Source organism: Zootoca vivipara, chromosome 8 (genome assembly GCF_965207765.1).
Source record: "Zootoca vivipara chromosome 8, rZooViv2.hap1.1, whole genome shotgun sequence".
In the NCBI taxonomy this organism is placed as follows: domain Eukaryota; kingdom Metazoa; phylum Chordata; class Lepidosauria; order Squamata; family Lacertidae; genus Zootoca; species Zootoca vivipara.
Window position 1 is genome coordinate 81,930,167 of NC_142591.1, and position 14,610 is coordinate 81,944,776.

A 14,610-nucleotide genomic window follows, 5' to 3' on the forward strand; every position below is an offset into this window, starting at 1 on the left:
TTTGTAAGAGACGGTAGCGACATCTCTAGGTGCAAGGAGAGCCCGGGCGATTTCAAACGTCTCCTCTCCACAGACGCTGAAGAATGTCGCCCTCTTCATGGCATCGTTGGTGACTTCTTTCGCTTGCAGGAGGAAGTTGAAACGGGCGGCGTACCCTTCCCAGTCTCCTGATGCTGGTTTGAATGGCAAGAAGCTGCTGTCGGTTGCCATTCTGGGTTCCTTGGGTCCTGGAGCTGAAGCCTGGATGCACGGTGCGATGCAGCGGTGCAGCAGGTGGCGGTGCTGCGGTGCAGTGCGTGGTGGCGGTCAGCTCAGCAGGATCCCATCCTCGTCGCCAGTGAAATATACTCGGAGTCGAGAGTGAATTTCATGCTCTTTATTCAGCTCATATTCATCAAGGAGAAGAAGAGAAGACGAATGGCTCTTTTCCCAAAACCATCTGCTTATATACATTATTTACACAATGGGCCTTGCGTGATTGGCTACTTCAGGGCTACACCTGTGGGCCAATTATATTGTGGATTGACTTCTGCCTGCAGCCTGATTGGCTGCTCCTACAGGCCAATCAGGTAGCAGATTCACTTCTGCCAGCCGCCTGATTGGCTGCTCCAGCAGGCCAATCAGGTTGCGGATTCACTTCCACCTGGAGTTGGATTGGGTAGCTCCCGCTGATTCTGAATCCTATTGTTCTAGGATTCAGCTCAGTACATAACAAAGAGTCAAAACCAATGGAAGTCCCCCCCCAAAAAAAAAAACCCACACAGACACTATGGGAGCATGGCAGGGGCGAGACCAGACAGTGGGGATTTAGGCTGGATCGTAAAACCATTCAGCTTGGTCATGTGGCCTGGCAAGCAAGAGTAAAATACTATTTTAAAGACTTGTTTTTCCTCTGCCAGGCATAGGCAGAGCTGCAGCAGTAGTCCAGCTGCTAATGGGGTTTGGATCTGGTATAACTTTATGCCAACTTAACATATACCAGCTTGCTTTATGACAGTTTTTGTGCACATGATTGTTCCCATAGCCAATAAAGTAGAATTTCTTCAACAAATGCCTCTACAGAATATTTAGAAACTGATGCATACAGAACAGTAATGAAACTATGCTTTTTTTTTACTTCAAGACCCATTAAGTTTTGTGCATACAAAACAGTTTTTTCTATAACTCAAGTCCAAATCTCAGTAGAAGATTTTTGACTAATTAAAGGATCATTCCATATGCCCTGCACGGCAGTGATGTTTGAAAAGATGTATGCTTGTGTTTTAAGACAAAACACTAGTAAATACAGCATAAAGAAAAGTATTAGCTAAACTGTATACATTTTATGAGATACGAGTAAGAAGTAATAAAAAACAAACTTTTAAAGAAGAGTTTCAGTGCATTTAGGAAAAACAGTGCTATTAAAACATTCAAGAAAATTTTATTGCCATATATTGCTGCCTGTACCTAAATAACCACATTTTAACATTTAGCTATTATAAGGAAGAAAGTTGATGCCCCTGCAATATTTGTAATATCAAATTCCCATAGGTGCAATAAAAGCAGAAAACAGCCAGTAGCATTTGATAATAATATTACTAAACTATACTTTTGTTTTATTTTATTTTTTGTAGTGGCTCTAGTTCTGTGGAAGTCTTGTCACGGAAGACTACTCTAAACTCCTCTAAACCCCGGCCCCTGCAGAAGCTGCTTTGCTCTTTACAAAATGGTCTGAGCACCATTTCATTTATAAGCATGTAATTTATAGGCTGGAGCAACCTACCTCCTTTCCAATGTGAGCAGCAACATTCTCTGTCCTGGCATTCTCCCCAACCCACTTCAGCTAGATAGGGAACATACAGACAGAGCATCTCCTGCTTTTATCTCTATGGAAGGTCCCTTTGCCTGGGTCTTAGACCACATGAATAAAAGTCAGCAAGGAAAGTCAATGTTACCGGCTCTTTAGCACTTGCTGAATACAAAATATGCCCCTTGTGGAAAGTTATTGTTAAGCAGGGATGCAGAATCATCATTAAAAACAGTAACAACAATAACCACTTGCTATTATTGCTCATGTTTATGGATGAATGGCCAAAGTTAGTTAGAACAGTGCTCTAGGTGACCTCCGGATGACTGGAAGAGGAAGCCTTTGACACCTTCACAAACGCAAGGAATGTGCCTTGGCAATTAAATGCACCCAGGGCCAAAGAGTTAACAACATATAACCCATGTAGGGAAACCACACTTTGGATATGAAACTTTTAATCAGAAAACAATGCAGACAAGAATGTATCGTCCTTTTCCCCCTTGCACAGGTACAAACTGACATCCTCTTTCTGTCTAAATGCAAAAACCTGGACATTGTACCTAAGGGTCTTAGAATTAAGAACCCTCTTCAATCAACTTATCCCACAGAATATGCTAGAAAACTATGCCACACTTTATCTAAGAAACTGCTGAAACATCTTATCGGCGTTCTGTATTCCAAACAGAAGTTAATAAAGGAGGAACTCTCTGCACTGGACAACTCCATCAGGAATCACCCAGCCTGGCAGAAGTTCCACAAGGAAAAACAAACCATTTACCACTCTCAACTGGAGTTACTGAAGAACCAGAAAAATAAAAAACTCTGCAACCTTTCCAACCTACAGGCCACCAATCAAAACAAGATCAACAACATTGTCAATCTTTCACAGCAAACACTCAGCCCAGCTGAGGAATCCGTCCTTTCACGGGGGCTATCATTCTGCCCTGCCAAATCCCAACACATGATTCAGTTCTGCGGGGACCTGGAAGCATTTTTCCGCCGCTTACGCCTGAAGGAGTATTTTCATCACACCCAAGAACAAGACAAAGTAGAACAAACTACATCCCCACAACACAACACCTCTCAACTTACTGGGGAACAACCATCACTCTCCAAACACATCAATGAACAGAACATTGACCACCAACTACCACCGAAAAGAAGTTACACAAAAAGGGACTCCACGTGGACCCCTCCTGATGGACGCAATACCACACTAGATCTGTACATCGAATGCTTCCGCCACAGAATCCAAATGGATGTGACCAGAAAACAGCATCGCTTACAACAAAATCTAAACCATGCTGAAAGGAGAGCCATAGAAAATCTCAGGAACAACCCAGACATTATAATTAAAGAGGCAGACAAGGGTGGAGCTGTCGTCATCATGAACAAAACTGATTACATCCAGGAGGCCCACAGACAACTTTCCAATACTGCCTTTTACATGAAATTGGACTCAGACCCCACACAAGCATACAAAAAAGAACTGAACAAGATTGTCAAGGAGCTACCCCTACACATCCAAGAACAGATCCTCACAAACACACCAGCGGAACCTCAGCCAGGAACTTTCTATCTTCTACCCAAAATACACAAACCAGGAAATCCAGGACGCCCCATCATCTCAGGTATTGGCACCATTACAGTGGGTGTTTCCGGCTATATGGACTCTGTTCTGAAACCATATGCTATCAGTGCTCCCAGCTACGTACGTGACACCACAGATTTTCTGAGGAAAATACAATCTTTGAACAATCTTCCTAACAATACTATACTAGCCACTATGGATGTGGAATCTTTATATACCAACATCCCACACAATGATGGTTTACAAGCCATAAGGAACACCATTTCAGATAAAACCACAGCGGACTTTGCTACCAAACTCTGCCACTTTGTCCTTACCCACAACCACTTCAAATTTGGTGATGACCTGTTCCTCCAGATCAGCGGCACAGCCATGGGCACCCGCATGGCCCCACAGTATGCCAACATCTTCATGGCAGATTTAGAACAACGTTTCCTAAACTCCTACCCACTCAAACCTCTCTTGTACCTGCGATACATTGACGATATTTTTATTATCTGGACACATGGACAACAGACCCTGGAAACCTTCCACCAGACATTCAATGACTTTCACCCCACCATCAACCTAACAATGAACCAATCTATGCAAGAAATACATTTTTTGGACACTACTATAAAAATACAGGATGGACGTATAGACACCACCTTATACAGAAAACCAACTGACCGACAAACATATCTACATGCTTCTAGCTACCATCCCAAACATACCAAACAATCCATCGTATACAGCCAGGCCCTACGTTACAACCGCATCTGTTCCAACTCTACAGACAGAGAATCTCACCTAAGAGATCTACAGCAAACCTTTTTAGAACTAAAATATCCACCTGATAAAGTTAAACAACAGATCAACAGAGCCAGACTGATACCTAGAGAGAACCTGCTGCAAGACAGACCCAAAAAAAGAAAATAACAGAACACCACTAGTCATCACATACAGCTCCCAAGTTAAAACAGTACAACACATCATCAGAGATCTACAGCCTCTCCTGGACAATGACAGCTCCCTTTCTCAAGCTCTGGGAGGAAGACCTTTCATTGCCTACAGACAGCCACCCAATCTTAAACAATTCCTCACCCACAATAATACAACCACCAGACTTAACATGGACACTGGTACCAGAGCCTGCAATAAACCCAGATGCCAACTTTGCTGCCACATACACCCGGACAACATCATTACTGGCCCCAACAAGACAGAAAAACCAGTAGGAGAACACTTCAATCTCCCAGGACATTCTATACAAGATCTCAAAGTAGCTGTCTTACTACAAAAGAATTTCAGAAATAGACTGGAAAGAGAAGTTGCTGAATTACAACTTATCACCAAGCTCAAAACCATGGAGGGACCTGGTTTGAACAGAGATATCGGATTCTTATCTCATTATACATGATAAGCGATCTTCAGCCATCTCAACCCTTGCTTTTTCATGCAAAACCATTTGCAGTCGTTTTCGGTCATCAACAGCTATCAGTCAGTCAATCACCCACTTCCACCACCCTTCTGAGTGATCCCCCCTCCCCTCCCCATCCCCACCCCTCCCCACCCCTTCTCTACATAAGTGCCTGGGGACTTCTATTTCACTGTATCTGAAGAAGTGTGCATGCACACGAAAGCTCATACCAAAATAAAAACTTAGTTGGTCTTTAAGGTGCTACTGAAGGAATTTTTTTATTTTACTTCGACCCAGACCAACACGGCTACCTACCTGTAACTTTTCCCCCTTGTTAGCCAAGGATGTGGAACAACAGAGTCTCATGGAAGAATTTTGCCATGATGTTGTTAGCAATTGAAGAGTGACTGACAAGACTTCCACTATCTATAGCCTGGGTTTCAATAGGTTCAAGAAATATTTTATATAATATTAATTCTGCATTGCAAAGCATGCAATCTAGCTCTGGCCACCAGCTTATTATACAGTTCAGTGCTGCACAGGTATGGCAAATATATCTAACAAAACTTGCCATAGTGCAAGGCAGTTATCTTTAGCCTTTATAGGCATAGGACCCACCATCAGCCCCAACCTGCAACACATAATTCATTTTTGAAAATATATCTGCCCATGCTCTTATGGCTTGTGTAGCAGAGCTAGAAGCCAAATGTTATGGTATTCTGGAAAGTGCCAACTCTTGATGGGTTCCTCCTTATGAAGCAGAAAAGAAGGTTGATCCTTTGCAGGGATTAGCTTTAGGGCAGGGATAGGATATATCCAAACAACTTTGGTTCAAATCTCCAACATCTCCAGTTAAATTAGATCAGGCAGGAGCATTGTGAAATATCCTTGGAGCTCTACTGCCAGAGAGTAGACAATACAAAGATTTCATAGAATCATAGAGTTGGAAGAGACCACAAGGGCCATCCAGTCCAACCCCCTGCCAAGCAGGAAACACCATCAAAGCATTCTTGACATATGCCTGTCAAGCCTCTGCTTAAAGACCTCCAAAGAAGGAGACTCCACTACACTCCTTGGCAGCAAATTCCACTGTCGAACAGCTCTTACTGTCAGGAAGTTCTTCCTAATGTTTAGGTGGAATCTTCTTTCTTGTAGTTTGAATCCATTGTTCTGTGTTCGCTTCTCTGGAGCAGCAGAAAACAACCTTTCTCCCTCCTATACAGTATATGACATCCTTTTATATATTTGAACATGGCTATCAAATCACCCCTTAACCTTCACTTCTCCAGGCTAAACATACCCAACTCCCTAAGCCGTTCCTCATAAGGCATCGTTTCCAGGCCTTTGACCATTTTGGTTGCCCTCTTCTGGACACGATTTGACTAAGTATGAAGTTTTATGAGTATTCCTTAACATTGTTTCTTCTGCCCCTCTTTCTTTTTTCTCTCCTCAGACCCTTACATTAACATTAAGCAAGAAAAAAAGTGGTAGTGCACTACTACAATTTACAGTACTCTAAGGTCAGACCACAACTGAACTGGAAGCCTAGTCCCACATTTGAAGAAGGTGCAAACTGAACAACCCAGATATTTTTAATGTGATCAGTCTAATCACTGCAAGTGATTGTCAGGGAGAACATATCACCCTCTGCTACCCACTTGCATTTTTATGTGCTTCAGTGCCATAAATGTCAAAAAGGAAAGCTTTTTTTATAAACAAAAATCAGTTTATACTAATATATTCACAAAACTCCACTCACTGTACCCTTGGTTATGCCCAGAGTGGGTTCTGCATCCATCAGCCCATTCAGTGAGCAATTTAAAAGTAGCTGCAATCAAATGATGTTGTGTACACTGGAAAATTTATGAATGCACCCCAATTAAAATACACTAAATACATCAGACTGCTGCCACTGTACTTTTGGATTTACAGTTATCAGTTTTGTTTACTCCTAAATGACAATACAAGTCATTATAGATTATCATCTCTTTAAAATTTCTCAAGCAAAAGAAAATCATGCAAAATGAATGAATATTTTGATGTTAAATGTTACAAGAACTATTCCCCCCCCCCAAAAAAAATCAAGTTAAGATGGCATGCTTGGCTACAATTGTTGATAGCTTTTGAAAGCCAGAAACAAGTTTCATGGCTGAGGACCTATTCAGTCTTGAAACTGAATATGCAAGATCATTATAATAGCTGTAGAGTTTTAGATGGTGAAAAAATCCTAAATCAAACCAAACCAAACACAAACCCTGCAAGCTCTGGGTGTCTGGAGCTACCAAAAGAAATAATTGTTTTAAACAGTTCTCCTTACTTACTCCCTCCTCCCCTCTAACTCAAGAAGGCAACTTAGAAAAATCTCAGCACTTTCCAAAAGACTTGACCCAAATGCCAAAAAGATAAACTCCAGTAAGAGTCCAGGCAGCAACAGTCAATTGCTGTGTTAAATAAAAACACAAAAAGCAACACTATAGTATGCAACAGATGCAAAGGAAGAAGGCAGCACACAAAAACTAGCTATTTTTAAAATTGCAATGTGATCAAAAGCCTACCTTTTGAGACCCAAAAACACACTCACAGGGCAGTACGAGAGAGAGAGAGAGAAAAGAAACAAGGAAGGAACAAAACAAAAATTAGAAACACAGACAGTAATTAGAAATAAAATAGCCATGTATACACAGAAGAAGTGAAGGAAACCACACCAATTACTTAATAAAGAGATGTTTAGAAAGCACATTAGAATTACAGATTAGAAGAGCAAAGCAACTGTAAATTAATGGATCTTCATCAACATGTTTACAGGTGGATGGTGCATTTTGAGTTAAAAAACAAAATGTTGCACACATGACTGCATTTGAATCAGTGTATCATTTCACCAAAATGCTAAGAAGTAGCAAATACTATACCAAAAATGTTAGCTACAATTCAACAACCTGACACTGTAATTAATTTTGTGTTAAACTGTGTTCTGTGGGAGATGAGTGTGTTCCTGGCTTTCAGTTTGTAGCTTAAGAAGCGATGTATCAGTTGCTCCAAATCCACCTACGATACCAAAAGCTTTTTTAAAAAAAGATTTGTCAACTCACACATTCTGGATACTGTATAAGCTCTCATATAAACAGGCCTTTTTTGGTCTAAAAACACAAGACATCTCACCTTCAGGGAACTGAAAGCTAACCAGTTAATGACGGCCACCAAGTTTAATAAACAATTGATACTTTGTATAACTCTTTACTCAGTGACCTACCAAATATTGGATGTGTGAATGGGTTTGGAAACCCCTTCTTTGCTTCAGCACACAGAAGTTTTTAACAGTGCAATCTTATGGCTGTTTACTCACAAGTAAGTTCAGTGGAGTTCAATGGGACTTACTCCAGGTATGTATAGGATTGTAGCTTAAGAGTAATTAATTTAATCTCTTCCTGGATAATTTAATTTTGGTTAGACAACCCTGCATGGATCAGCAGCTCTGATTACACTCAATTAATACAGTGCAAACCTTTCCAGTACAAATGGATCTCCAATATCAACAAAAGGCAGGTGTTGTCATACACTAACATAAGTTGTCTGGCTAATCACTACTTCAGCACCATGAACAGCAGTTGGATCCCAAAACCTGCTTAGACTGACAAGACAGGTTTGCCAGTTGCAGCAGAATCTATACCAGGCATCCCCAAACTTCAGCCCTCCAGATGTTTTGGACTACAATTCCCATCTTCCCTGACCACTGGTCCTGTTAGCTAGGGATCATGGGAGTTGTAGGCCAAAACATCTGGAGGGCCGCAGTTTGGGGATTCCTGATCTATACTAAGAATAGCTCTTCCCCTAGTCATACCACAACCTGTTTTTAAAACTCTCCTTAGTTTCAAAAGCAGTTCAGTTCACAGGAAGACTTATTTGTGTGTCCATGCATAAAGAGCTTAAAGTCCCCTTGAGCTCACAGAACTAGTTTCACAATTCTTCCAGTTGTGGACAATATTTTTAACAAATGTTTTAATACCACTTGTAGGGAAGACAGGTCTGGAATAGAGGAGGAAAAGGAGACCTGAGCTGAAATTTCTCAACCAACCACAAATAGAGATGTGAAGGCCCGGGAAAAAAAACCCGGGAAAAAATAGGAAAAAACCGTTTCCCCCTGTTTTTTTTCCCCTGAAGCCTTTTTTGTTTTGTTTTTCCAAAAAATTGGAAAAATAAAAAAATAGAGTATGGAATGTTTTATTTTAACATGATGAATAAAATATTATAAGATAAGGGGTTCAAATATTTTATAAATCATTTAAAAATATGTATGGTATCAGATTATTCTAATTCCTGTGAGGACAAGCAAGTTCTAGGTTACAAACTCATCTCTCCAATGCAAGAACAAGATACATTTCTTCCTTTAGGAGGTGCTGTTGTCGCCAGAAAAGAAAAAGATTTCAGTTTTGTTTCTGCATGTGTGTGGTATGCATTGGTTCTGTTCCATCTTCTGCAGCATGTGAAAGAATCTGGTCTATGTTTGGAAACACTCACACTAAATCAAGAAATAAGTTGACATGTGAAAGGGTAGAGAATAATGTTTGTTTTTTTTAAAATACTGTGGAGAGGAAATATGAATAATTGTTACTTCTGGATTTTTAAAAATTGTTTTGTGGAGTTTTTTTTTTTGTTCCACATAAAAAAGTAAACAGTTCAGGAGATTGTTGCTCCATTTGTTACAAATACAAATAAATATTAGTTTAAAAGTAAATTCTGTTTGTAATAATTGTTTGGACACACTATATTTTTTAATATGCTAGTTGTGATAATTTTATGCCCATTAAAACTTTCCATAGTTATATTTTATGTTTCTAAAGTGACAGAATGATTTTCAATCTGGAAAAGAAAAAAGAAGTGCTAATGTAGCTCCCCCCGTCCCATTTTTCCAAAAAATTCCTTTTTTTCCCCGGAAAAAAAATGGGGGGGGGGGGTTCGAGCTTCAAAATTTCTGGAAATTTTACATCTCTAACCACAAACATGCTTCACAAACAATATTGGGTTGTATCCAACTAAGCTCATCTCGCATTATTGGCCGAGGGAGCCCACATACAGCTTCCAGGCCACGTGGCCAGCATGACAAAGGCGCTTCTGGCAAACCAGAGCAGCACACGGAATCACCGTTTCCCTTCCCCCTGTAGTGGTACCTATTTATCTACTTGCACTTTGACGTGCTTTCGTACTGCAGGAGGGCAGGAGCTGGGACCGAGCAACAGGAGCTCACCCCGTCGCGGGGATTCATACCGCCGACCTTCTGATTGGCAAGCCCTAGGCTCTGTGGTTTAAACCACAGCGCCACCTGCATAGACCCTCGTAGACCCTCGTAAATTGATGAACATGACTTAGGGGGTGATCCTATGGCAAGATCTGCCAGGATGAGCCCCATAGGATGCAGAGGCTCTGAAGTTCAGCCAGACTCAGCCAGTGTTAAGTACCCTGCCCCAGCTCAGCCAAAGATGCACTTGTGTAATTTACTCATCCAAGCTCAACCACCAGCTGAGTAGAAGTTGGTATAAGCCCCTCAAACAGGGTGTTTTGGGGGCATGGATGGGGTGGGACCAGAGTAGGGGGAACTCAAGCTGGAGTCTGTTCAGCTCAGTCATGTGACCTGGCAACTCAGCAGAGAACACTATTTTCAATACTCGTTTCCCTTCTGCCTGGCTAAGGAAGAGCTGATCTGATGTAACTTAACGCCAGCTTAATTTACACTGGCTTGCTTCATGCTGCCTTCTTGTGCATAGGACTGCTTCCCTAAATTGCTGTCCAATGCCTTTAGTGGGTCTACCCCAAGTGTGACTAAATTTGATGGATTCCATTACTTGCAGTCTTTTGTTAAGACTCTCGTTACAGGTAGAGTCTCATTATTATTATCATTAAGACTCTCATCATTGATTTTAAATGGACAAGAAATGACAATTGCTGAAAAAGAGTTAACTGCGTAGAAGCTGGCTAGGCAGAATCAGGTTGTTACCCAATGGTAAGAAATGGCGTGCTTATGGTCCATGGGGTCACAAAGAGTCGGACACGACTAAATGACTAAACAAGAAGAAGAAGAAGAAGAAGAAGAAGAAATGTTATTGAATCAAAAGAGGCACAGAGAACAGATAGTGTTGAAAATGAGTATATTTAACTGGTTCTTTTCTTTACATTTTACAGCCCAGAATTCTAAGCTCCAATTTAAATGACTTAAGCATTTAAAGCAACACTGGTTCCAGTATTCTGAAGGGAGGAGGAAGAATACTGCATCTGAACCATGTCCAATCTGAAGTAAGTCCCATTGAATTCAATGGAGCAAACTACCAGGCAAGTGGTATTAGGATTGCACCCTTCGTTCCAACACTCCACAAAAGTTAAGCATCTATTCTTTTTTTAACATACACTCAAAGACTGTCCTGCAGTTATGTCAACACCATTAAGGGTCTTGCCATAGCATGTACCCATGTAAAAAGAAAGAAATTGGTAATCTGTTACCAATGAAGCACAATACAAATAACTACCACTATAATCACATCAATCTGAATTGCAGAATAAATGAGGCAGCTACGTATCTGATGTGAACCTCATGCATGACGAACTGCAATTCATGAAGGTAATATGCTCACTTGTGTGTACAACATTTTCAAGTACATCTAATGATGTCAATCTACTACAGGCAATTTCCTACATTACTTACAAAAATTATTTCAAACACCTGCAGTCACCTCTCTGCTATGGTCTAAAATGAGATACTACCACCTAAAAATCTGAAATACACATTTTTTTCTAACTTTAAGAAACAATTGCGTGTAACAGCCACAAAAAATTACTTTTTGGGGGGGGAGGAGGAAATCATCATTCACATTTATTGGGGAATCCTGAAATTAGAAAACAGACTATTATTTGTGGGTGCCCGCAGTATTATTTCTGTATGTACCTACTATATTATTATTAACATTCCAGTGAAAATAAAAAGAATGTGCCTGCTAGAAATACACATAAGCTATTTCTGCAACATGTGATACCTTAATCAACCACTGCATGTTTATAGAGATTAATCTGGCTTTCAAATGCTGAGCTAAAACAAAGCACCTTTCAAAATACATGTTCTCCTTTCCTCTGCTTTTTCTTTGCAAGCCTGTGCTTTTTAGAGACTGGTACATAAATCTACATGTGTCTTCTAAGTGTATCATAGGTGTCTGTCTTGAGAGACAATGGAGTGTCCTTCCGGGGGGTGAAATAAAACTGCTACATTAAGGCACTGAAGTGACCACCATGGGGCGCAAGCCTAGGCGGTGTGCATGGAGGTCTTGGGCTACCCAGACAACAAGTCACACACCCCTTCCATCTCACTGATGTGGTCTGAAGGTAAGCAATGCAATACATCTGGCACCAGCAGCAGTTGCCAGAAGGAGGCATACAAGGCACCATCCAACTGTCTAGGGATTGTTTACACCTTAGCCTTAGGGTTTACTCCTTATCCCTTTCTTATCTTGAAGATATCCCATAAGGCAGCAGAGATTTAGCATCAAAGCTTTCCTTCTCCTAAATGGACTACCTTCTCAGGTTGACAAGCCCCATCTGTCCCTCACTTCTGTCCAGGAATAACATAGGTGTCCAGGAGTAGCCTGTGTGGTACCCTTCATATGTTGCCGGACTCCAACTACAATCAGTCACAGTCAGCAAGGCCAGAATGGTCAAGGTTGCTGGAAAAACAATATCTGAAGGACACTATGTTGACCATCCCTGCCTTAGGCCATATTCAAAGAGTGAACAATTTGGGATAGCATAGAATGTTAAAGTTACTTCCTGGGTAAATCAGAACAACTCAATATATGAGCACTTTGACTTAGATTATCAAAATTAATTTGCACTGAGATCTCCCAGAAAAGTGATGAGAACTATAGCAAACCAAACACAAATATTATCTAACAAAGCAGGTGAAATATTACACAAAAAACTTCATCAAAGAAAACAATATTCTTGATAGAAACAAGGAAGGTGAAGTGGAAGCCAGGGCTAGAAGAAGTTGCAACAAAGGGGGGTGAGACCTAACCATTAAGGGGGCAATCCTATAGCAAGATCTGCCAGGACAAGTGGGTTAGGATCTCCAGCTGGGCTATGCAAACTCACTCTCAGCTCAGCCAAGACCCTGCTGCCTGAGCTAAACCTGATGGATCGTAAGCTGGCATAAGTCCTGAAAAAGGAGTGCTCTGGGGTTGTGATGGGGGCAGGATCAGAGAGGTGAAACTGGATCCTAAGTTTGCTCAGCTGGCTTAACTTACACCAGCTTGGGTATAAGACTGCTCCCTAAATCAGTGGGACTTACCTCTGAGTAAAACATCATAGGACTGGGATGTGAACTTTAACGTAAAAATATATTTAACTTTTGCTGCATAGTGTCAATGTGACTCAAGTTCACTAGGACTAGAGACTGATCAGAGAGACCACCAACTAGAGTTACCACTCATTAGTATTTGAGTGTTCTCTCATTCCACAATATCCTGGATATGTCATTGACAACATCTGTTTTGACTGAACAAATTAAAAGATTAACACTTTCATAATGGTTTTGTGTGAAGGGAACAGCCATAGGGCACTTAAACAAAATACTTCAAGATCATAAATGAAATAAAACTATTGGAAGTAGAGTCTTTCAGAGTCATAGCCCACCTGCAAGGCAGACTCCTACACCTCTGGTTTTGTACTTTCATCATACCCATCAAAATGAGTCAAAATGGAACAATCTTTTTCACGTTTACAAAAAAAAACACTAGAGCTTGTTAGAATATCGGGATGTCAAGCCCTATATTCTTTCTCTTACCACTGGCTTCGGTAAAGAAGACAGCAAACAATTGTAGCTATTAACTACGTTTATTAGGGAGTGCTGGTTAAGTGTAAACGCCATCACTCTCACTCAGTCGGAAGTGAAAGTAAGACAGAACAAAGAACATCACATGACAGGAGATCAGGTTACATCCGTACTCCTGTGTGGGAAAGTACAGCAGTCACACATCCAAACATCCTGTCTCACATGCAGCTGGGCAGTGGACAGAACTGAATATGCTAACATAGCTTACTCCCAGGTAAATATACCTAGGACTGCAGCCTCAACAGTATGAATGTCCGAGGCTGCGCTGCAATTTCATGTTCACTTTCTTGGGGATGAGTTCCATTAAACAGAGTGGATTCTACTCGAAGTACACATGCACATAATTAAACTGTTACTTCTGTAGCAGGGAGAGTGTATCAGTCATTTGAGAGGGAAAGTGAAAAGCTCAACCACAAAGGAGGGACCAGACCAGTAGGACAGGAGATGCATACAGTACTGTACTTCTAGTTTCACTAAACTGAATGAAATGTCATCCAAAGAGAGCAAGCAGCAATTCACAAGAAAAGGAATGCCCTGTGTGCTCTCTCATATGCAGATGGCAGCACTCTCTAGGTGCAGAAATGCATTTTGGATCTGAGTGTTGTGAAAGTACAGTGTTAGACGATAATCTATAGCATTCCTGTGTATACCCACAAGGAATAGCCATACTCAAATGCTGTAAACTATCTTACATAAAATCTTCATTTGAACAAAGTTTTGTATTTAAAAATATTTCAGCCATATAAACTTGGGGAAGGGGGTAACAGGAGTTTTTATGTTGTTGTTGTTGTTGTTGTTGTTGTTGTTGTTGTTGTTGTTATTATTATTATTGCTTTCCCCCCAAAAAAAAAATTGCCCATGGTGGATATTTTTTCCTCAGAATTTTCCGTCTGTTTTTTTTTTCCAGGCCTACATCTACATCAGAAACAAGTTTATCAAGAATGCTGACAAGTGTCAGTTAACAATAG

At 40.8% G+C, this 14,610-nt stretch overlaps 1 protein-coding gene across 2 annotated transcripts in view; it reads right to left on the minus strand.

Moving 5' to 3' along the window:
- TRAPPC9 (trafficking protein particle complex subunit 9) overlaps window positions 1-14,610 on the minus strand; it is a 257,231-nt gene that overhangs the window by 237,959 nt on the left and 4,662 nt on the right. The window lies entirely within an intron of this gene.